A 23,607-nucleotide genomic window follows, 5' to 3' on the forward strand; every position below is an offset into this window, starting at 1 on the left:
TCCCGCCCCCCGCGCCATCCTCGCGCACACTCAGTGGCCCCGGAAGGGAAACTTTCGGGAGTGGGGGATGTTCCGGGGGCCGGGCTCCCCTCCCTCTTTGAAAGCACTGACCTTGCCCCAGCTGCCCACCCCACCCAACCCGCATCCCACCGTCCGGGTGCCGCTTAGCGGTGCCGGGTTATTGCGGGGGGAGGGGCTCTCTCCCCAAAGCGCAGGCGCGGAGACGAGCCTGGGGCTCCCTTTCGCACTCCTTCCAGTCCCCGTGGCCTGGGGCGGTAGGGCCTGAGGAAGGCGGGGAGAGGCGGAAAGAGCGGGTCTCCTAGAGAACAGCCCTTCAGAGGCTTTGAGGGGCTGCGGGAAGGAGGAAGGACCTGGCGGGCTGCAAGCTGAAGAGAAGCTAAGGGAGGGAAGAGGGTTGGTTGGGCAGGGAGCAGGGACAGGGCAGCGCCTGCAGAAAAGGCCCTCAGGGTGCTGGCTGCGGTGCCAGAAGAATGCAGAGAATTCATCTGTGCCCGACGCTCCCCTGGCTTAGCCCAACTAAGAAAGCGGCTGCCCGGATCCTAGCTCCCCTCTCCTTGTCCTGGGCCCAAGGCCCTGCGTTGTCTCCAGTCCTGGCATGGCCCCAAGGGCACAGAGGGCCCTCGCCTCCCACAGGCCTAGTTTTCCAGGCATCCCAGGGCTGGATCAGCCCAGTCTACCTAGTCTCTCCAGCTGCTACTTCTTAAAGGCCTGCCTTGCTGAGGAGCTAGGGATCTTGGGCTAAGGAGTTCTCTGGCTGTAGAGGCAATCCCTCCCTCCCACTTCTCCCGCTCCTTCATGGGTCCTCCTTCTTAAGCACAGTGGTCAGCCAGAGGAAATAGCCTGGGCAGGGGTGGTCCTGGGGAGCGGTAAAAAGGGTGTCAATGCCTAACCGGTTTATGGTCAGTACTTTTGGGGAAAATGAACATAGCCCATTTGCCTTGTTGCAGACCCTCCCTTGCAGACATTACGCCATCTGGCTCTCTGAGACTCCTTGTGTGACAGGAATTCACTTCTCAAATTGGTCCCCCCATCTTCCTAAAAACAACCTGGAGTTAGTGGGGTTTCCTATCCCAAAGAAACCGTGTGTATTCCTGTCCGGGGAGATATTCCCAAATTCAAGCTTGTTTTCAAAGGCTATGGTCTGTGCATGAGGTGGCATCTTTCTCCAGCTCTGGCCCTCAGGAAAAGAGTGAGGACCTGGAGGGGCAGGTGCCGTGGTTGGCAGGGAAGAAAGATCTTCATGATAGGCCGGTGAAGACCTAAGTGTTTGGGGACCAAGCTGGTATCAATAAAGACAGAGTCAGAAGCTCTGGTCCCTACTTTTCCTAGCTTGCTGTATGACCTTGGCCGAGACAGTTTGCTCTCTGGGGCTCAGTTTCCCCATCTTTAAAATTCAGTAGTTGGACTAGATAGCTCTAATATTCCCGTCCACTTTTTGACATTGAATGGTTTCACTGATGGGTGAATCTATAGGGGAGAAAGGTCCTCTGGCAGAATGGTCCCATTTAGAGGGAGCTAAAGTGTTGGGTGTGCTTTAAATTGCAATTACTTAGGATTAGAACCCTGCGTAGAGAGAACAGATTCCCTTATTCTATGCCTGAGAGTAGACCTTGTCCCACACACCCCTGGTGCCTTGGGATATGAACTCCTGCTGGCTTGGGTTTGGCCCACCCATCACGCCTGTGGTGAGACATCCTGGCCCTTTGAAGAAGAGCTGAGAGAGGAGGAGGCAGCCAAGGGCCAGCAGGGTAAGCAGATTCCCAGGAGACAGTTTACGTCTCAGCTGTTGGGACTTGTTTTAGGATCTGGGCCAGGGAGCACAACACACTCACCCAACCGCCCTCTTATAGGAGGAGGGCAAGGAGGGCCCCACTGCTTTTGCCCATCCCATCCCCAGCCCTGCCCACCTCACTGCTGTACTCACATCCCCAGGTCCCAGGCAAGGGGCTAAGGAATCTTCCCCACTGCCCTCATCCAGCCCAGCCAGCCTCCCAGGCCCTGCCAAACCAGCCAGTGGCAGCAGTGAGGAGAAACTGCACCCACCCCACCTTTCCCAGCCCCTTCCCTCCCGGGGGTAGGACTTCGTCAGGAGTTGGGCTCTCCAGGTTGGGACTTGCTTTCCAGCCCAAGAGCCAGAGGTCTTGAAGTTCTTCTTGTTTGTTTTCATCCTCGGTCTCCCAGTTGAAGGGGAATGTTGAAGGAGAGGTGGTGGTTAAGGAAGCCCTGGGTTTGCTCATGTAGGGGCACATTCTCCCTGCATTGCTTTTCCCTCTGCTGGCTCTCCTGGGCCTGGGAAGCCCTCTGCCCTGGGCCCTGCTGCCTATGAGGGTGAAGCTGCAGCAGGAGGTGTTTAGGTTAAACCCCAAGGAAGCCTTCCTTACTGCTGTGAGCCCTTGGAATGGATAATGGAAGCTCCCAGGGAGGTCAGTTTCCCAGAAAGTGGCTAATGCTGGAGTCCCTGTCAGACTGAAGGATGCAGCTGTTACTAGGCAGAGGCTGCTGTTCCCTCTTGGGGTGTGGCTCTGAGGCTGGCCAGCCAGAGGCCCCGTTAGAAGCAGGAAGAGAAAGGGCCCTTGCCTGACAGCCGAAGTGGGGTCCCTGACCCCATCATGCCTGAGTCACTGGAGCTGCATGTCTCAAAACAAGTGCCCTTTCTAGCCCCTGCTTCTCAGCCCCTCCCCCAATTCAACACCGCTCCCACCGTCTCCTTCGACAACCCTCACCCAAACCTGGCAGGTTCCCCGAGCCCCAGTCTGGCTGCATTAATGGACTGATTGGATTTTCTATACTTGGAGTTTGGGATTTCTGATTGAACATGCAAATTTATGTAAATCAATCTGGGATCTGCCACTACATCAAAACAACACAGAGCATAGGTTGGAAGGAATCCTAGAGACAGTCTAGTCCAACGCCCTCGTGTTAAAAATGGGGAAACTGAAGTCCAGAGCGGGAAGTGATTCATGCGGTGGTGAGTGTCAGAGGCAGGCCTCCTGATTCTGCTCTGTAGTTTCACATGGTCCCATTCTGCCTTAATGTTTTATGCATGAGGTAGCCTGGCTGGATTTAAAGCAGAGAGGGCCAGTTCTTGAACCTGAGATAGCAGAAAGCTGGGCCCTCGGAGAGTCAGAGTGTTATCGCAGGACCGCCCAGGGGCTCTGGTCAGCTTTGTAACATGCTGAGGAAAAACAGCTTCAAATCCCTGAGAACAAGACCCATAATAATTTCCCCCAGACACTGACCTGTAGGGTTGGAGGACAAGGTCATTGGTTGCTGCCTGTCTTGGCTCTTGTGATTTCTCGGGAACTTAGATTTTTTTCTGTCCTGGTATCTGTCACAGTACCAGGCACGCAGCAGGCTGTGGATGGACCTGCATATGCAATGCCTCCATCTTTGTTTACCCTTCCCTTCTAGTTTGAGTCTCTACTGGTTCCCTCTGTGGACACAGTGGGAAAAGGTCTTTGGTCTCTTAGGATGCTTTGCCCACCGTCCTCTGCCCTCTTAGAGGGCATATGTCAACTGGACCTCCCTGGCAGGTTTCTACAGCACTGGCCAGACAGGCCTTGCTGTAGGAAGGATCTCTTTATTTTAGGATCAGTACCAAGGATGCAAGGGGGCTTCAGAGATGGGCTGGGGTTCCCAAGAAGCAGTCTCCCCCATTTCTTCACTCTTCTTGATCTGATCTACCTACCTGGCTGTAAGGTGCTCCCCACTCCCACTTCATGAACTATGCCTGTGGCGTGGGGCTGTTCGGAGGGCTGCACTCACTTACCCTGTGGCGCCTGGGCACACTGTAGAGATGTGGAGGTGCCTGAGGCAGCTGTCAGCCTGCTTTGTGATACTCTGGGAGGGTAGGGCATGGGCTCAAGAACAAAGGCCTTGACTTCCAGCCAGGGCTACTCACCAGGCCCTGCCGCAGCCTAGGAGGGGGCTTGGGACACTTATCTGGGTCTTTCTTCACCTTCTCCCCAAACCCAAGTCTGGAGGACTCTGGAATGAGTGCCCCTGTCTTCAGCACCTTCCCAAAACACTACAGGTGTGGAACTGGCACCCTCACCCCCCTCCGCCCAGCAGCCCTTGGCACCTGTGTCTGTAGCTCTCTGCGAGGGGAAATCCTTCTCCTTGGGCCTCAGTTTCCCAGCCAGTGTTCCTGGATTAATTATGCATCACCATTGGGGTGTGGCACCAGCTCGATAATTACCATTTTCCCAGCTCTGGGAGTTACGCAGATGAAAGAGGAGGCCAGGCTGTTATTAAGGTGAATTATTGTTGCTGTTATTACCGATTTCTAAAACCCAGCAGCTGCTGAGAAGAGCCCAGTCAGACACAGCACCCTGTACCTTATGCTGGTCCTTGAACTCTGGGAATTCTCCAATATTCACTATGCTTTTTTTTTTTTCAAGTATAGATGTCTTAAAGGAGAGAAGACCCCATTCTGCTGCTCGTGTTGTTGCCTGCAGGGCTTGAGTGACAGGTGCTGCTTAGAACCTGTGGTCTGCATGTCTCCTCACTCTCATGTAGTTCAGCCTGAAATTGTCCCTGCCCGTAGACTCTCTGGTAGGCCAATGGTCAAGGTTTTTCTAGGCAGGGCTGTGAGGGGCCCTGGAACTCCCGGGGTGTGTCTCTGGGGTTCTCAGCAGTTGCAGTTCCCAGGGGCTGATTTACCTCACTCCCAGCTGGCTTGATGTGGGGGCTATAATCGGCCCTTCTGTACAAGGATCTGTTCAGACACCCCCAGAACCTGCCCACAGCAGCACCAGGCACTTCCAGGAGCCATTTACCCCACTGGCCCCAAACTTTCCCCTGCCCTCTGCCTCTGCCCCTGACCAGACTGTCCCCCTTCTGAGCGACCTAGAATAAACCCAACTCTTACCCAGGTAGAAGTGCCCATGACCAACTTCTGAATAGTGGTGTTACCATGCCCACACCACAGCCTGGGGTTAGGAGGGCCTCTCTGCTAACCCAGGGCAAGATGGCTGGAGAAGAAAGGATGTGAAGGCATCAGCAACCCTGGGTTGGAGCCCCCACATTCATCTGACTGGCCACCTCACCTGCTCCCTTGTCCTAGCGGCCTGGAAGAGGGTGAATGCCACAGCTGGGAGGAGCTTTAGAAATCAACTTGTTGAATAGTTTGATTCCTTCTAATATTTTTTGCAGTTTTGTTTTCTTTTTTCACCAGGTTTTATAAACATAGTTTGAAAATTGAAATCTCTGCTGGGCACTGTGGCTCATGCCCAGCACTGTGGGAGGCCAAGGTGGGTGGGTCACTTGAGGTTAGGAATTCGAGACCAGCCTAACTAAGACGGTGAAACCTCGTCTCCACCAAAAAATATAAAAATTAGCCGGGCGTGGTGGTGTGCACCTGTAGTCCCAGCTACTGGGGAGGCTGAGGTGGGAGGATCACTTGAACCCAGGAGGCAGAGGTTGCAGTGAGCAGAGATTGAGCTACCGCATTCCAGCCTAGGCAACAGTAAGACCCTGTCTCAAAAAAAAAAAAAAAATCTCACTCTCACCTCCATCCCCTTTTCCCCCATAATCATTTATTAGTTTCTTATATATCCCTTGAGTTTCCTTACACAATACCAAACACACACAAATATATATTCTTTTTTTTCATTCTTACCCAAAATATAGCATAGTGTGTCTACTGTATTTGTTGCCTTACCTATTAGCAGTACCTGGGTGTGCCTGGATTTCTCCTACCACCTATGTCAGCTCTCCCGTTTCTGGCTGTCTTAGTCTGTTTGAGCTGCTATAACAACATACCATAAGCTAGGCAGCTTAGAAACAACAGAAATTTATTTCTCACAGCTCTAGAGGCTGGGAAGTCCAAGGTGAAGGCAAGGGCAGATTTGGTGTCTGGTGAGGGCCAGCTTTCTGATTCCTGGACAGAGGCTTCTTATTGTGTCCTCACATGGTGGAAGGGGTGAGGAATCTCACCAGGCCCCTTTTCATAAGAGCACTAATCCCTTTCATGAGGGCTCCACCTCCATGACCTATTTACGTCCCAAAGCACCACTGCCCTGCTGCCCCGCAATAGCATTACCTTGGGTATTAGGATTTCAACATGTGGATTTGCGGGTATACAAACATTCAGACGATAGCACTGGCCTTGACCACTCATCCCAGGGTTCCCCAGTTGGCCCCAAGTCATGAGCAGTGTTCATTCACCTTTGTATACCGAACTTCATTCAGACGTCAGGATTCAGGCCAAACTGGCCTCTGAGGAATTCTCAAGCTATATGAGCGGCCTATTTATTCAGCCAGCAGATTATTTAGAATTTACTGTGTGCCAGGTGCTGTGCTAATCTCTAGGGATAAGTGGTGATCAAAAAAGTCCACGTTAATCAAGTAATTAAACGGTTTTATAATTATAGCCATGATAAGGGTTGCAAAGAAAGGACACATGCTATAAGAGCAAGTGCTCCAAGGACTTGCCCCACCTAGTGCTGGGGGTGGCCCGTGCTGAGGCGCATGACATGGCACACATGCTGGGAGCAGGAGTCAGGCCAGGACTGCAGATGTGGGTACCACGTGGCCTGGAATACTGGCTTTCTCAACTTGGCTTGAGTGACTTCTCTTCTCCCCACTCCCCCAGTCTGTGGGATGTCCTGGATCCCTTGAGTATTATTGTGCCCAAGACAGGAGACCCTCTTCTCTTCCAGATGGTGCTGATCATTCCTCTTCCCCTACCCACATTGCATCACCTTCTATTTCCCCAGCTGTGAGCCTGCAGGCTCCTGAAGCTGGAGCCTTTCTTTCCACTCCAGGCTGAGGGGAAGTTGGGGGGTGGGGACGGGGGTTTGCTTCTCACTTCCTCTGTAGACAGCACCTCACTTCCTGTCCTCCAGGCTAGAAGAAGGCTAAAACTCTTGACTTTGCCACCCCTTCCTCTCTCCTCCCCCACTGCTTTCCTGGGAAGCCTGCAGGCCTTGAAGGAGCAAGGCAGCATCAAAGCCAGCAGTTTATCCCTGAAGGCCCTGCGGAGCTCCTTACCCCACCCCTATCCCGCACAAGGGACCTGGCTCCTCAGCTGCAGTCCTTCTCTAGATGGGATATTCTTCTCTCCTGTGCCCTGCAGGGGAGAGGAGTCAGAGGGCTGACCCCCATTTTACAGGAAGGAAACTGAGGCCCAGTGGGGTGCCAGCTTCACCTAGGGTCATGTGGTTTGGCTGCATGAATCTCAGGAGCAGAATCCCAAAAGCCTGCCTCCTGTTTGTGATCACAAACAAGAGCAGAGCCCAGTGGGGGCTTGTGGGCGAACCAGAGCTGTTTTCTTCTCCCAGCACAGAGCTGGCAGCTTGGGGTGTCACCTCTGGGCTCTGGCTGGATGGTGCCCACTAGCTGAGCACTGGAGTTGCTTGAATGCAGAAGGCATATTGGCTGGCCAGAGCCTATTCTTGTTGTAGAAAGAAGCCAGGAGATTGGGGGGCTGGGCGCAGTGGCTCATGCCTGTAATCCCAGCACTTTGGGAGGCTGAGGTGGGTGGATCACAAGGTTAGGAGATCGAGATCATCCTGGCTAACACAGTGAAACACGGTCTCTACTAAAAATACAAAAATTAGCCAGGCGTGGTGGCACATGCCTGTAGTCCCAGCTACTTGGGAGGCTGAAGCAGGAGAATCGCTTGAACCCGGGAGGTGGAGGTTGCCGTAAGCCAAGATCACGCCACTGCCTTCCAGCCTGGGTGACAGAGCAAAACTCCATCTCAAAAAAAAAAAAAAAAAAAAAAAAGCCAGGAGATAAAGTTTAGGGAATGGGCACTAGGAGCTGGAAGCGTATCTGTCCAGCTCTCCTCCCCCTGCAGGTGCAGCCTCCTAGGCCCTATTGTCTCAGACCTGGGAGAAAATACTAACAGCTGATGTTTCAGTGGTCAGCTCTGCCATCACCTTCGCCATCACCTCCAGGAGCCTCTCTGCCTTGGTTCCTCCTGTGGGACCCAGCATGTATCTCTGGTTATGCCCAGGATATTGAAAAGATGCAACTCCCTAATTCTGCCAGGGGATAGGAGAGGAGTTAGTTGTTGGCATGGGCCGGGGAGCAGGAAACAATCACCTTCAAATGTCCTTAGATCCAGCAGCACTGAGTCATTCTGGTTCCATATACACCCAGAGGTTTCTGCCTTCTCACTTCTGTTTCTGCCCTTCCTTCTGTGTGGAATGACACCCTTCCCTTTTCATTGTATGTAAACCCCACCTGTCTTTACCTTCTGTTCACTTGATGTCTCCTATTCTGAAAAACTCCAATATTTCTTTCTTGATTTTTAAAGTTCTTCAACAGACTCCTCTTATGAAACTTCCTTCATAGTACAGCTATCTATCCACATGTCTGTTTTCTTTTTTTCCCTTGAGGCAGAGTCTTGCTATGTTGCCCAGACCGGTCCTGAACTCCTGGGCTCAAGCAATCCTCTGCTTCTACGCATTCAACTTTTTAGAATCCATATATAAGTGAGATCATGTGGTATTTTTCTGTGCCTGGCTTATTTCACGTAACATAGTGTTCTCCAAATTCATCCATGTTGTTACAAATGACAGGATTTCCTCCTTTTTTAGGGCTGAATAGTGTCCTATTATGTGTATATAGCATCTTTTCCTTATCCATTCATCTACTGATGGATACTTAGGTTGGTTCCATATCTTGACTGCAATGAATAAACATGGGAGTGCAGATATCTCTTCAACATCCTGATTTAATGGTAGTTCCATTTAACGGTTTTTAATTTTTTTTTTTTTTTTTTTTTTTTTTTGAGATGTAGTCTTGCCCTGTCGCCCAGGCTGGAGTGCAGTGGCGCAATCTCAGCTCACTGCAAGCTCTGCCTTCGGGGTTCAAGCAATTCTCCTGCCTCAGCCTCCCAAGTAGCTGGGACTAGAGGCGCCCGCCACCATGCCCGGCTAATTTTTTGTAGTTTTAGTAGAGATGGGGTTTCACCATGTAGCCAGAATGATCTCAATCTCCTGACTTTGTGATCCGCCCACCTCAGCCTCCCAAAGTGCTGGGATTACAGGCGTGAGCCACCGCGCCCAGCCTTTTTTTTTTTTTTTTTTTTTTTTTTTTTTTAAATACAGGGTCTTGTTGTGTTATCTAGGCTGCTCTTGAACTCCTGGCCTCAAGTGATCCTCCTGCCTTGGCCTCCCAAAGTGTTAAGATTATAGGTGTGAGCCACTTGGTCTGGCCTATTTTAAGTTTTTTGAGAAACTTCCATACTATTTACCATAGTGGCTATACTAATTTATATTCCCTCCAATGGTGTACAAGGGTTCCCTTTTCTCCACATCCTTGCCAACACTTATTATTTTGTCTTTTTTATAATATTCTAAATGTGTGAAGTAATATCTCATTGTGGTTTAAATTTACATTTCCCTGATGATTTGTGATATTGAGCATTTTTTCATATACCCACTGGCCATTTGTATGTCTTTTAAGAAATGTCGGGCTCTGCACGGTGGCTCATGCCTATAATCCAAGCACTTTGGGAGGCTGAGGCAGGCAGATTGCTTGAGCCCAGGAGTTCGAGACCAGCCTGGGCAACATGGTCAAACCCTGTCTCTACAAAAAAAAAAAAACCAAAAAATTAGTTGGACATGGTGATGCATGCCTATAGTCCCAGCTACTCGGGAGGCTGAAGTGAGAGGATCAGCTGAGCCCAGGAGTTTGAGGTTACAGTAAGCCATAATTGTACCACTGCAACCAGCCTGCACTCCAGCCTGAGTGAATGAGATGTGTGGTTTACAAATATTTTCTACTATTTTGTTGATTGTCTCTTTAATCTGCTGTTTCCTTTGCTCTGCAGAAGCTTTTTAGTTTGATGTAATCCCCTTTGTTGCCTGTGCTTTTGGGGTCATATCCAAAAAGTCATTGCCCAGACCAATGTCATGGAGTCTTTCCCCTGTATTTTATTTTCTTCTAGTAGTTTTACAGTTTCTGGTCAGGTTTAAGGTTTTGTTTTGTTTTTTTCAAGACAGAGTCTTGCTCTGTAACCCAGGCCCGAGTGCAGCAGTGAGATTTCAGCTTACTACAACCTCCATTACCTCCTGGGTTCAAGAGATTCCTGTGCCTCTGCCTCCCAAGTAGCTGGAATTACAGGCATGAGCCACCACACCCAGCTAATTTTTGTATTTTTAGTAGAGAGGAGGTTTCACCACGTTGCCCAGGCTGGTCTCAAACTCCTGACCTCAAGTGATCTGCCTGCCTTAGCCTCCTATAGTGCTAGGATGATAGGCATGAGCACTGCGACCGGCCAGGTTTAAGTTTTTAATAGATTTTTAGTTGATTTTTGTATATGGTGTGAGATGAGGGTCTAATCTAATTTTACTCTTCTGCATGTGAATATCCAGTTTTCTCAACACTAATTACTAAGGAGACTGTCCTTTCCCTGTTGTGTGTTCTTGGCATCTTTGTCAGCGGTTAATTAACTGTAAACATGTGGATTTATTTCTGGTCTCTCTATTCTGAACCATTCGTCTAGTGTCTGTTTTTATGCCAGTACCATGCTATTTTGATTACTATAGCTTTGTAGTAGGTTCTTCAAATCAGGTAGTGTGATGTCTCCAAGTTTGTTCTTTTGCTTAAGAACAAACTTTTGCTCAGCTTATTTACCTGGCTTTACTCTAGGATGTGGTGTGATAGGTAGCACGGAGAATTTTGGATTCTCAGGGGTAGATTCAATTCCTATATTCTAGAAATAAGAGGATTTTAACCTCTATTATTTACTCTATCAAAGTAATTCTTTTGTCAGATATATTGCTTTGGCTATTTGGGGTCTTTTACGGTTCCATATGAGTTTTAGGATTTTTTTTCCTATTTCTATGAAAAATATAATTGATAACTTGATAGGGATTGCATTGAATCTGTAGATTGCTTTGGGTATTTATGGACATTTTAAAAATATTAATTATTCCAATCCCTGACATGGGACATCTTTCCAGTTATTCATGTCAATTTCTTTTATCAGTGTTTTATAGTTTTTAGTGTAGAGATCCTTCACCTCCTTGGTTAAACTTATTCTGGAATATTTTATTATTTTGTACTTTTTTAGGTAGTTCATTGTTAACATATAGAAAGGCTGCTGATTTTTTTTCTTGCATGTCTTATGTCCCCTATAAACTGAAAGCTCCCAGAAGCCCAAGAGCTGACCCTTCTCTGAATTGCCCCCAGCTATATACCCAAGCAATGCATTTCCTAGTGAGTTTGTCAGTCCAGAAATATCTGTAGAATGAATAGGTTAGTACTATTTGCCAGAGAGAGTCACTGAGTCCTAAGAGTGGGTTGAGAACCTTTTTTTTTTTTTTTTTTTTTTTTTTGAGACGGACTCTCACTCTCACCCAGGCTGGAGTGCAGTGGCGCGATTTTGGCTCATCACAACTTCTGCCTTCCGGGTTCAAGCAATTCTCCTGCCTCAGCCTCCCAAGTAGCTGGGATCACAGGCACTCGCCACCACGCCCGGCTAATGTTTGTATTTTTAGTAAAGACAGGGTTTCACCATGTTGGTCAGGCTGGACTCAAACTCCTGACCTCTTAATCTGCCCACCTTGGCCTCCCAAAGTGTTGGGATTACAGGTGTGAGCCACCGCTTCTGGCTTTTTTTTTCCTTTTTTTGAGAGGGTTGAGAACTTTGAAAGGGTCAGGGACAAATCTGAAAATGTCTCTTCCTCACCCCTCAGTACGGTTTGTCCTGTGGGCCTTAAGAGCCATTTGGTGGAGGATAGTTAGGGGTCTTTCGGGGAACCTGATGAGCCCAGGTATGTTCTTAGCTGTCCCTTCTTTCTTTTTTTTTTTGAGACGGAGTCTTGCTCTGTCGCCCAGGCTGGAGTGCAGGGGCCGGATCTCAGCTCACTGCAAGCTCCGCCTTCTGAGTTTACACCATTCTCCTGCCTCAACCTCCCGAGTAGCTGGGACTACAGGCGCCCGCCACCTCACCTGGCTAGTTTTTTGTATTTTTTAAGTAGAGATGGGGTTTCACCGTGTTAGCCAGGATGGTCTACTGTCCCTTCTTTCTAACCTTTTTTCTGGCGAGAATGAAAGGAGATCACCAGTTCTGCAGGGGGCAGGGTGGCTCAGGGCCTGGTCTGGTTGGTAGGAGTGGTACACTGGCAGAGGGTGTGGCGGGGAGTGCAGAAATACAAGCAAGAGCCTCTCCTGGGGGAGCTCCCCTTTTAACAGTATGGGGAGTCCCCTCCTCTTCACAGGGAATGTTCAAGAACAGGCTACATTGCATTTGGAAATACTGATCCTGCAGGAGGCACTTGAAGAAGATAGAACAGTGAGGCTGCATGAGTCCAGGAAAGCTTGTCCAAAGAGTTGCTCAGGGGCCAGACAAAGGCAGGGCTTCGAGGGTTGTGTTGAGGGCTTTGGTTGGTCCCAAAAGCAGTAGGAGGTCGTGGGAAGATTTGAAGTGGGAAGAACACAATCAGATTTATAGTTTTAGAAGTTTGCTATGGTGGAGCTCCTTGGAAAAGTGGTTGTGGCAAGGAAAATACAAGATAAGCCAGGAACATCTTACGGCAAGAGAGTGCTTGAAAAAGAAAGAAAGAAAAAAAAAATGAAGCACTGGCTGAGTATGGTGACTTATGCCTGTAATCCCAGCACTTTGGGAGGCCCAGGTGGGTGGAGCACTTGAGGTCAGGAGTTCGAGACCAGCCTGGCCAACATGGTGAAACCCCATCTCTACTAAAAACATAAAAATTAGCCAGGTGTAGTGGCACACACCTGTGGTCCCAGCTACTCAGGAGGCTGAGGCATGAGAATCGCTTGAGCCGAGATCACGCCACTGCCCTCCAGCCTGGGCGACAGGGCAAGACTTGTCTAAAAAAAAAAGGAAAAAAAAAAAAGGAAGCATGTTGGAAGGAGGACCCAGCCTGAAAGATTCTCAATGGCCAATGGCCATAGCTGGAATTTGAGCAATGAAATGTTATGATAGTATTGGATTATAACCCAAAGATTAAATAAATATCCAGGCCGGGCGTGGTGGCTCACACCTGTAATCCCAGCACTTTGGGAGGCCAAGGCGGGTGGATCACGAGGTCAGGAGATCGAGACCATCCTGGCTAACACGGTGAAACCCCGTCTCTGCTAAAAATACAAAACAATTAGCCGAGCGTGGTGGTGGGTGCCTGTTGTCCCAGCTACTCAGGAGGCTGAGGCCGGAGAATGATGTGAATCGGGGAGGCGGAGCTTGCAGTGAGCCGAGATTGTGCCACTGCACTCCAGCCTGGGCGACAGAGCAAGACTCTGTCTCAAAAAAAATTTTTTTTTAATTAAATTAAAAAAATATATATCCAGTTCATCCATACCAATATAAATACATGATTAAATGGGATGAAGGGACAGTTCTTCCTTATAGAAAACTTGCAATTAATAAATATAGAAGGAAGATAGGAAATTGAAAATTATGTTTTAGAACACCATAGTAATTGCTACAAGCAAGATCCACTGATTTTGGTTAAAAATTGCCAGGTGAAAATTTAAGGAGAAATAGGATATTTGCATAGTCGCAAAGTATTGCCCCCCAAAATATTAATTACAAAAGGAAAAACAGTGACTTTACAATGGAGAAACCAATTAATAGATACTGCCTAACCAAGTGATGAGGTTAAAACATCACCAGGAACAAGAAAACTTGGTATCATGTGTGTCCTCAGATATAATGCCCTGGGGAAGGTATATCTTCCCCGTGGTATTCTTGTGGTATTCTTGTCAAAACATATAACCTCAGTCTAATCAGTGAGAACATCAAACAACCCAAATTGGAGGACGTTCTCCAAAATGTTGACTAGTCGCTTCAGAAGTGTTAAGATGATGAAAGATAAAGAAAGGTCGAGGGATTGTCATGAATTGTAAATGCTAAGGAGACTGGGTGACCAAGTACCCTGTGGAATCCTGGATTGGATCTTGGAACAGAATATTGGTGCAAAAACTGATAAGATCCATATAAAGGCTATAGTTTCATTTTCTAAAAATTGTTCTGCTAAAGAAAGATGTGGAACCATGAGAATGTGCTACTATGTGTTTTTTTAAGTATGTATTTATACATAAAGTAACACATAGGCACATAGAAGAAGAGGTGGAAGAGGGGTGGGAGGAGTAGGGGAATGTAATAGGAAAGGGAAAAGTCATCCAGGAAGAAGTGGATACCCTCAAGAAAGTGAGAAGACAGCCCACAGAATGGAAGAAAATATTTTCAAATCATGTATATACATATAGATGCATATATATACACATATATACACATACACACACACACAGACACACACATATATATATAAAAGGACTTGTATCTAGAATATGTGAAGAGTTCTGAAAACTAGGCTGGGCAAAGTTGCTCATCCCTGTAATCCCAGTGCTTTGGGAGGCCAAGGCAGGAGGATCACTAGGAGGAGTTCAAGATCAGCCTGGGCAGTATGGCAAGACCCTGTCTCTACAAAAAATTTTAAAATTAGCCAACTGTGGTAGTCCTGATTACTTGGGAGGCTGAAGCGGGAGGACCACTTGAGCCTAGGAGTCTGAAGTTACAGTAAGCTATGACTGTGGCACTGCACTCCAGCCTGAGTGACAGAGCCAAGCCAAATCTTGTCTCTTAAAAAAAAAAAAAAATGTGGGCCAGGAACAGTGTTTCACGCATGTAATCCCAGCACTTTGGGGGGCCGAGGCGGGCAGATCACTTGAGGCTAGGAGTTCGAGACCAGCCTGGCCAACATGGTGAAACCCCATCTCTACTAAAAATACAAAATTAGTCAGGTGTGGTAGCGCATGCCTGTAATCCCAGGTACTCGGGAGGCTGAGACAGGAGAATCGCTTGAACCCAGGATGCAGAGGTGGCAGTGAGCTGAGATCATGCCACTGCATTCCAGCCTGGGCTACAGAGTAAGACTCTATCTAAAAAAAAAAAAAATTTTTTTAAAGAATTCTCACAACTAGATAATAAAAAGACACAATCCCCAGTTTAAAAATCAGCAAAAATTTGAAAAACATTTCTCCAAGGAAGAGATACAAATGGCCAATAAGCACATGCAAAGATGCTTAACATCATTAGTCATCAGGGAGATACAAACTCAAACCACAATAAAATCTCACTTCATACTTACTGGGTGGCTGGAATCAGCAGATCAAATAATAAATGGTGACCGTATGGAGAAATTAGAACCCTCATACACTGCTGGTGGGATTATAAAATGGTACATCTGCTCTGGACAACAATCTGACAGTTCCTCAAATGATTAAACCTGCAGTTATTATATAACCCAGCAATTCTACTCCTAAGTATATATACCCAAGAGAAAGGAAAACATACATCTATACAAAAACTTGTGTAGTTGGTGCTCCACATTTGCAGGGGAGGGTCCAACCAACTGCGGGCCAAAAATATTTGGAAGAAAAAAAACAATAAAAATAAAATAAAATAAAAATAATACAAAGCTTAAAACAATATACATATTGTTTATATATATAGTCTAACAACTATTTACATAGCATTTACACTGTTTAGGTATGATAAGAAACCTAGAGATGATTTGTAAAGTATACCAGAGGAAGTGTTTAGGTTATATGCAAATACTGTACCATTTTTTTATATAAGGGACTTGAGCATCCTCAGATTTTGGTTTTTGCAGGAGACCTAGATCCAATCCCCTGGGGATGCCAAAGGCTAACTACATAAATGCTCATAGCAATATTCGTAATAGCTAAAAAGTGAAAACAAGCTAAATGTTCATCAGTAGAATGGATGGATAAACTGTGGCTGGCCTATACAGTGGAGCACTGTTCACCCATAAAAAGGAATGGAGGCTGGGTGTGGTGGCTCACGCCTGTAATCCCAGCACTTTGGGAGGCCAAGGCGGGAGGATCACCTGAGGTCAGGAGTTCGAGATCAGCCTGGCCAACATGGTGAAACCCCGTCTCTACTAAAAAATACAAAAATTAGCCAGGCGTAGTGGCGTGTGCCTGTAGTCTCAGCTACTCAGGAGGCTGAGGCAAGAGAATCGCTTGAACCTGAGAGGCAGAGGTTACAGTGAGCCGAGATCACAGCATTGCACTCCAGCCTGAGTAACAAGAGTGAAACTCTGTCTAAAAAAAAAAAGAAAACAAAAGGAATGGAGTACTGAAACATGCAACAACGTGGATGAACCTTGAAAACATCACACAAAGTGAAAGAAGCCAGTCGTAAAAGGCACCAATGATATGATTGAATTCACATGAAATGTCCAGAATAGGGAAATCCATAGAGACAGAAAATAGATGAGTGGTTGCCTGTGACTGGGTGGGGAGGGGGCAGTATTAAGGAAAGGAACAAAAAAAGCTAATAAAAGTGTTCTAAAATTAACCATAGTGATGACTGCACGTATGTCTGAGTACACCAAGAATCACTGAATTGTACACTTTAAGTGGGTGAATTGTGTGAGACAGGGACTGTGTCTCAAAGCTTAAAAAAAGTCCAGTGGCTGGGTGCAGTGGTTCACGCCTGTAATCCCAGCACTTTGGGAGGCCGAGGCAGGTGGATCACAAGGTCAGGAGATCGAGACCATCCTGGCTAACACGGTGAAACCCCGTCTCTACTAAGAAAAATACAAAAAAAATAGCAGGCGCCTGTAGTCCCAGCTACTCGTGAGGCTAAGGCAGGAGAATGACGTGAACCCGGGAGGCGGTGCTTGCAGTGAGCTGAAATTGCACCACTGCACTCCAGCCTGGGCGACAGAGCAAGACTCCGTAAAAGAAAAAAGTCCAGGAGGAAGTGGTCACAGAGGTCTTATACCTGCGACGGCAATGAGGACTGAAAAATATTGTTTGGATTTAGCATCGTGGTGGTTACCACTGAAGTTGGACCAGGTTGAGGGAGGAATGAGAAAATGGTTTTGGGATTTTCTTTTGTGTTTTTTGAGAAGTTTGGCTTTGAAGTATCTAGAGTATTTTTTGAAATTTGGCAGTATCTGGGAAAATGTCAAGCAAAGATTGTTGGTTTTGTTTGTTTAAGAGAAAAAAAAGGGTCCCTCTCTGTCGCCCAGGCTAGAGTGCAGCAGTAGCCGGGTCATAACTCGCCACAGCCTGGTAGTCCCTCAAGTGATCTCCCACCTCAGCCTCCCAAGTAGCTGGGACTACAGGTGTGAGCCACTGTGCCCAGCGAGAAGATTGTTCTTAAGATTTAAAGATTTTAAGTTTTAAAGGGTAGATGGGAAAGCTCTATTCAGGAGGTAGATACTGAAGACGTAAATGGGGTAAGTCTGGGACAAGTGGTACTTTGGCTTTGAGCGGGAGCTTTGGCTGGGAGCGGGCAACTCATCTGCTATAATAGTGGACGAGGAGGTGGGGAGGGTTCCGAGGGGGCTGGGATGGTGGCGGCAGGATGTGTGAGGAGATTTCCTTCTGGCTTTAATCCTCTGGGGAAACAGGAGGGTGAGGCCAGAAGTTTTAGGAGAGTGGACAGGGTGTATACTACTCATGGCAGAGAATGAGAGAGTAGCTCTCTTACTCGAGCCGGGCAGGATTGCCAGGCTGGACTGACAGTGGAGCTGAGCTGGCCTTCTGTGGTGGGGAAGAGAGTGAGAGAGAGCGTAAGCACAAGCCTGGGGACAGAAGTCCCTTTCCAACATCCACACCTTGTGGAAAGAAGCATTGTCCTAGAATGCACAAGTCAAGAAATCCCAGGGAGCTTCTTGAGCTTGCATGTGGCTATCTAAAATTAAATGTAAAATTCAGTTCCTCAGTTGGACTAGCCACATTTCAAGTGTTCGGCAGCCACGTGTAGCTAATAGATACCTTCCATGTTGGATAGTAGAGACTAAGCATGTTCATTATCACAGAAAGTTCTACTGGACAGCACTGTTCTAGAAAAACAACTCCAACTTTTTGGTCTGAGGACATTTCTATATGCTTAAAACTTGAAGACCCCGAAGAACTTTTGTTTATATGTGTTATACTTACAGTTATTTAATTAATTTGTTTAAAAATAGCAATAAACCCATCACATGTTAGCATTTTATTTAAAAATATAATTATATATGTTCCAAAAACACAAATAATAAGAATGTCATTGTTCTCTATTTTTGCAAATCTCTCATGTCTGACTTAATAGAAGGAAGCTGGCTTCTCCTGTCTGCTTTGGTATTCAATCTTTTGTGGTATCACACAGCATAGTATCTGGAAAATGCCACTGTACACTCAGGAGAGAATGGGAGTAATACAGGCAGATAGTGTCTTAGTAGTATTAGGAAAACAGCTTTGACCTTACAGACCCCTGGAGAGGGCCACAGGGTGCCTGGGCCCCACTGTGGGAACCACTGTGGCAGAACAACAACCACTTGGTGTGAAGAAACTCATCCCAGGGAGACAGAATGATTTGCCTAGTCACACAGCATGTAAGTTATTTGCAGAGTTAGAACTGGGACTGAATGCTAGACTCTTCTGCCCTCTGGTCTGAGGCTGTTTCCAGTACCCTCGGCTGGGCTAGGACAGCACAGTCTGGACTTTTGGGAGTGGGGCCTGGGCTGCTTGGCTGCAGAGCCCCTGGTGTGTGGTCCTATAAATAAACCCATTGTGTCGGCACCCCTTCCCTCTCCCCACCCCCAGCAGCTGCTATTTTTGTTACTGGATTATGCTGTGGACAGGGAGCAGGAGGGCTCTGAGGGAGGGGAGATGAGGGATGTTGAAATCTGGAAGCCTTTGGGGCTCATAACACGACTGCCCTTCCTTCTTCCCTTCCTGGAAGGGCCGAGGACCTATCCTGCAGCCGGTTTGGAAGAACCCACGCCATGGTGGTTGAGGTGCTTAGAATGCCTGTGAAAAGGAAGTTGGGGGGATACAGGGGGCCCCTTCCAAGACCGATGCCTCTCAGAAGGGCTATTGTGTCTCCAGTACCAGTTGTCAGGAGGAGGGAAGGAAATTCTTGTCTGCCCTCTTACCCTGAAGCGGGAAGAGACCAGTTGGAATTCTCAGGGCTGAAAGATGCTTTGGGCCAGGGATTTAGTGGCCCCTTTCAGGCTAGAAGTGCCCTGGGAGCCAGGCCTCAGTCCTCCTGTCCCTCCCCACACTCCTCAGCAGCCCAGGGCTGATCTTGGCTGGAAAGGGTGTTTGCTGTGGGGACAGAAATTGCTGTTTACAAGTGGATTCTTGGGTGTGACTGGTAAAAGGGCTGGGAGAATAAGAGGGATTCCAGAAAGCAGCTGGGGAGGGCGCAGAGGGAAGCGGTTGGCGTTACGGGTGATTCTGTGATTAAGTGAGCTCTCCATCTCTGCCTTCCTACAGCTGCCCACCCTCCCCCACTCCTGCTCCCTGGCTTCTCTCCCTAGAGGACTCTGGGGGGAACAGCTGGTGAGTGAGGGGCTCACCAGGGGCCAGGAGGCCTTGGCTGAGGGCCGGGGTGAGGGAATGAGGACAGGCTTGCTGCCGCCTGCCTCTCCAGCCCCTTCCTCCCATGCCTGGTCTCTGTTCAGGGAGGGGTCTTGCCTGGGCCCTGCTGGAGAGGAGGTGGGAGCTACAGACCCCCTCTGGTCTGGCTAACTGAAAGGCCAGGACAGTCAGATCTCTTTGGAGGCCCTGAAAGCCTCTGTCCCCTCCTGGCTTTAAGGGGGAAGAGAGAGCTGGGGCCCTCTGTGACTGACTTGGCTGAAGAGATGGTAGTCGCCCAGGTTACCCAGAGACCCCTGGCAAGTTTCCCTCTTCCTCAGCCCTGGCTGCCTGAAAACTGCCCCTCCCCACCCCCTCTGAAGGATGAGCCAGAGAGGACTCTGCTCTTCTCCCCGCTCCTTCTCTCCCTCCCCCTGCACTGAGGTCACCTCCCTCTGAATCAGGCCTTTGTGGAGGGAGGGGCCTCCGCTGGCAATTCCGGCGGGAGAAGCCTCCAGTTCAAGTTAGAGTCCCCAGCCCCTGCCTGGCCGGCACCGTGTGTCCAGACCCAACATCCCAGATGTGTTGGGGCCATCAGAGGAATGTTTGAAACCAGAGCCATTCCGAAAACCCCAAGCCTGGGGTTTTCCCTGCCCCAGGTCGGGCTGAGCTCAGGGCTGTGAGCAGGAGCTGTGGGTCCTGAGGGAGAAGCCGGCGCTCAGCCTCTGGGGAGGCAGCAGGGACCACCACTGCGAAGCCTGCCTGGGTAGGCGTCCCTCATGAGATGCAGGCAGAAAACCCAGACTCCACAGGGCCACATTCCTGATTTGGCTTTGATATGGAGCTGCTGGTGGTGGTCTCTCTCTGGATCTTGACCTTCCCTAGAGAAGGATAAGGACACAGGAAGTTTTCTTTAGAAATCTTGAACTCAGACTCTGAGCCGACTCTCACGGCCCGTGCTCCTCCCCACCACCAAGCTTTCCTGCAGGTCTCTTCTCTGTAACAGCTTCCTGCCCTCCACTGTCATGGCCCTGCAGATGCAGAGGAGGCCCCTCATCCTGGGCTGACCCCAGACCCCCTTGCTGTGAGGCCAGAAAGTGTTTCTCCCGAAGTGGGGCTGAGTCCCAGCCCTGCTCCAGCTGGGGCACACTGAGAAGAAGAACTGTGGCCACTGGCTGGCTCATAAATCAGAGGGTCTCCCCCATTCGCAGTGGGACTCAGGCCTCCCAGCCTGGGATTCACAGGAGCTCAGCTATGGATCGGGGCCGTGCCTGGCTTTGTGGAGTGTGTGGGGTCTCCATGCTCCTCAGCACAGAAAACCACTGTGTGCACACATAGAGAATCCACAGCCAGTCCTCACAGCTGGGCCTTGCTCCTAACCTGGATGCTTTTTTATTATTTTGAGAAATAATACTCTACTAAACCACTGTCACCCATTGTTTCATTGTTGCTTTCTTGCGAAGAACACAAACCTTAGGGTTTCCCGGTCCTTAGCATTATCCTTTTCCAGACCCTGGATGCTGCCTTCTTCATCCCATTCCTTTCCCTCACCCTCCCAACTTTTTTCTCCTCCTCCACAGCATACCTCAGCCACACCCCAGCCTCTCTTCCATGGAAGTTTTCACTAGAGAAGTAGGTGGTGAGGGGATTGAGGGACACGCTGGGAACCTACAGGCAGGTTGCGCCAGGCTGTGGGAAGACAATGGCCCAGAGACTAGAGTTGTGGGTGAGGGTGGCACTGGTCAGATGCTGGAGGTGACCTGAGACATTGTCTGGGTTTCACCACATTTGTGGGAAGGAGGATAATTCTTAAATTTTTTTCATTTTTTTTCCAGGCCTGTATATTTCTAAGTCTATCAAACATGATAAACATGATAATGTTATGAGCAAACCAAGTTAAATATGATACATTTTTATGATGTTAAAATAACAAACAACTTCAGATTGTTATAGAGTATTAACAATAAGCATTAGAGGCCAGGCACAGTGACTCATGCCTCTCATCCTAGCCACTTGGGGGGCTAAGGCAGGAGGTCACTTGAGCCCAGGAGGCCAAGGATGCAATGAGCTATGAATGTGCCACTGAACTCCAGCCTGGGCAGTGAGGTGAGACCCTGTCTCTTAAAAAAAATTTAAAAATCAGTATTAAGCAGGTCTTCCTTTTCCTCCAAGTGTTTTCAGAAGTCCCCTTCCCACTGTTGTGTCCACACACACACACACACACACACACACACAAAGCAGCATTCTCCCCTTTCACTGTTATCCCAGTCCCCAAACATCCAGCTGCTTCTCTTTCTGGGGTATTAGAAGAGAAGAGGGAAGGCGAGGCCGGCCCTGGGGCTGGAGAGCCGGCTGGGAGGAGTTGGAGAGGAGGCTTCTGAGGTCAGGGTGGGCGGGGAGCACTCTGAGATTTTCAGGTACCCCTGTAGCTGAGACCCCTGGGTAAGGGCGCTGGGACTCGGAGTCGGCCTCTGTGTGAACGGACAAGGTAGCAGCAGGCTCTACAACAACCGCATGGCTTTGCACTGTGCCTGTGTCAGCAGGTGATGATATGAAAAGTCTCCATGTATGGAATTCGTGCCAGACACTCTACAAATATTATCTCATTTTGTCCTCCAACAATCCTTTGGGCTAAGTGTTCTTATCCCTGTTTTACAAATGAGAAAAAGAGAAAAGAGATTCTTTAGTGTCAGATTTCTAGCCCAAGTTTCTAGCCTCTGAGGAGCACTGGGGCTGTACGGGGCTTCAGTGTCTGTTGTACTGTGGAGCTTACAGTGCAGCTTGGGTGTGTGCAGAGGAGTGGGAAAAGCTAGGCCTGTCTGGTGTGCTTTGTGAAGTAGCCATGTGACTTGGGCAACATCCTCTGCCCCAGAGCCTGCCTCCTCCCACAGGCGGGTGCTCCCCTTCCAGGGTTGTTAGGAGAACTGGATGGGATGGTGTAGAAGAAAGTGCCTGTGCTGTTCATCACACTGGGTGCACACAGTGTGTGCAAGTGTAACTTCCTGTTCCTCGGCTTCCTCATCTGAAACACAGGCACTGATAATAGCATTTAACATTGTTGTGGTTAACTGTTGAGCATGAGACAAGACAATGTATGTTGTAGAACCGGGTGGTAAAGTACCAGGTGTGACTGTTCAGTCTCCTCTGTTATCTGATGATTCCTGGCTGAGAGCTGGGGACCTTTGCACTGGCTCTTTCTGCTGTCCCAAATGCTTTCCCATTCAGGATTTCATCTGGACTTCATTCAAGTCTCTGCTTAATTGTCATCTCTCTGCCTTATCACAACCCAACGCTGTACATTGTCTGCCCCACCCAATAGAATGGAAGCTTCATAGCGGCTGAGCTCTCTCTGGCTGTTCATCCCATGTCCCAGTGCCTGGCGCATAGCAGGAGCCCAGTAAGTGTGTGGCTGACATCATCTTTTTTTTTTCCACAGGCGAGGTGACCGTTCTGGATGCTAGAGTGAGTGTGCTCACCTGTGTAAGGGGACAGAGACAGGTGAGGGGCTTTGGGGCCTGTGCATGCTGGGGGTGGGAGAGGCACCCCTGGGCTCCACTGTGGAGGATAGGGGAGCAAGTGTTCAGATGGCTGGGTGGTGAGCTGCTGAGGACCCCTCTCTCCTATAGTCCAAAAGCTCCAACGCTTTTTATTTTTGTTTTGAAACAGGGTCTCGCTTTGTTGCCCAGGCTTGAGCACAGTGGCCATCATAGCTCACTGCAGCCTCAAACTCTAGGGCTCAAGGGATCCTCCCACTTCTTTTTTTTTCTTTTAGTAGATGCGGTCTCAGTATGTTGCCCCGCTGGACTTGAACTCCTAGCCTTAAGCCATCCTTCCACCTTGGCCTTCCAAAGTGCTGAGGTCACAGGCATAAGCCACCACGCCCAACCCCATTTTTCTTTTGTGGGAGATTCAATGGCACAAGGAGTAGTCAGTGGTGGACCAAGGTTCCACCCTTTTATAATAGGAAGGGTTGCCCATCCACTGGAAACCTTCACAATATTTGTGTGAAAGAAAAAACAGCATTTTTCTCTAGCAGAGACATTGGAACTCAATTGGAAGATGAAGACTAGTCAGTTCAAGCTAGCAACAATGGCAAAGGTTTGGTGGGGTGGGAGAATCCCGTGGTGCAACACAGGTCTGAGCCCTGGTCGTGCTGGGTGTGGTCATGAACTTTGCCTAGTCATCAGTCTGTCTCCACATGCCAGGGATCCCACCAGGAGGCATGTGAGTTTGGATGGGGAGGCAAATGCAGTGTTCCTGCCCTCATGGAGTTGACTG

General features: G+C 48.7%; 1 protein-coding gene across 1 annotated transcript in view; it reads left to right on the forward strand.

The window, feature by feature from the left end:
• NCKAP5L (NCK-associated protein 5-like) overlaps positions 1-23,607 on the forward strand; it is a 38,435-nt gene that overhangs the window by 537 nt on the left and 14,291 nt on the right. Inside the window, exon 2 of the mRNA XM_011964741.1 lies at positions 22,766-22,827. The gene's annotated coding sequence lies outside the window, so the exon portion shown is untranslated. The remainder of the gene's footprint in view (positions 1-22,765; positions 22,828-23,607) is intronic.

Source organism: Mandrillus leucophaeus, unplaced genomic scaffold, assembly GCF_000951045.1.
Source record: "Mandrillus leucophaeus isolate KB7577 unplaced genomic scaffold, Mleu.le_1.0 Scaffold118, whole genome shotgun sequence".
Lineage (NCBI taxonomy): Eukaryota > Metazoa > Chordata > Mammalia > Primates > Cercopithecidae > Mandrillus > Mandrillus leucophaeus.